Source organism: Stegastes partitus, unplaced genomic scaffold (assembly GCF_000690725.1).
Source record: "Stegastes partitus isolate 25-593 unplaced genomic scaffold, Stegastes_partitus-1.0.2 Scaffold1506, whole genome shotgun sequence".
Lineage (NCBI taxonomy): Eukaryota > Metazoa > Chordata > Actinopteri > Pomacentridae > Stegastes > Stegastes partitus.
In genome coordinates, this window is record NW_007579237.1 from 66,720 (window position 1) to 68,117 (window position 1,398).

Here is a 1,398-nt window from a genome sequence, read left to right on the forward strand (position 1 = left end):
GCTGCTTCCTGCAGGTCCGTGTCAACATGAATACAACATGTGCATGAATAAACAGGAAGCACATGAGCTTCACCTGCAGCCGCTGCTTCAGTGTTTCATAACCAGACGGCATCTGAGCTGCAGAGATTCAAGGAAACAGTTCATCCCAGTGAAAAACAACATGTCAGAAATCTACTTCTTCATGTGTTTCTCTTTACAGACTTTAGTGAGATCGTGTTTGATGTCTTTTTGTGGTAGTTGTGGGTGTTTTTGCAGTTATTTTAAGTCTCTTTGTGTCTCTTTTTTGGTCATTTCCTGTCTCCTTATGGTAATTTTCTGTCTCCTTATGATTGATTAAGATTTTATCTATAAATTTACAAAACAGGGAAAGTCTGTAAAATGACAGTAAACTGTTGCTACAGTTAGAAGCTGTAAAAATAAACACTTTAAATGTTCTATTTGACTAATTAAACAGCACGTCTGTGGCTATCCGGCTGGTCTGGTGGTGAATGTTGGCGGCTCAGACCTCCGCCGACAGCTGAAGTTTCGTTTCACCACTTTGACGCCGACATTTTCCAGAAAATGTCCAAAGATCATTAAGTCTGCTCAGGTGTCAGATTATCTCCTGCTGGGCTGCAGAGAGAAAAATTACATCCATTTCTTCACATTTATGACAGCTTTGCAGCTCGGAGGCTTTGTGCCGCTCGCTTCCTAATGTCTTTTTTATGACGCCGCATTAAGCCTCTTCGTTTCTGTCAGTCATCCAGCTCAGCTCCATAAATCTGACCGGCTGACACGTTTAGGAAAACCTACAGACACTAAAACTGAACAAGCTGACTTTAGTCTCAGTCACGCTTTAATTTCACACCACTGATGGTTTTAACTTTAAAATATTTATTGAAGAATACATGAAATTCTATCTCATTTTTTCTAACTAAAGATAAATAATCAGGTCAAACATCGATACATCCAGTTATTAGACTGTTTCAAAGAGGCTGGTTATGATCATGTGAATAATACGTAATGTAATCACGTATTTCAGTTCAAGAAAAACTGATGAAAAACTAGCAGAATGACACAAAACCACCACAATCTGCCACTGGGATAAAATGACCACCAGAAGAGGCAAAACAAACACAAAGAGACACAAAAAACAACCCGTACAAGATTAAAAAAGACCAATTCTGAAGAAAAATGACTACAAATAGACACAAAACCACCAAGATAAGGTAGAAATTAATCAATACCGTCCATTTTAATCTGCCATATTTCCCAAAAATGTGTTTTTATTTCAATCAACAACTGAAAAAACAACTAAAGGGAACAATTTAGCAGATAAAGGTCCAGTTATTCACCACTGAAGGTGGAGGAGACCAAAAACAGAGCAAAAACCAAACACAAACACGACTCCAAACCAAG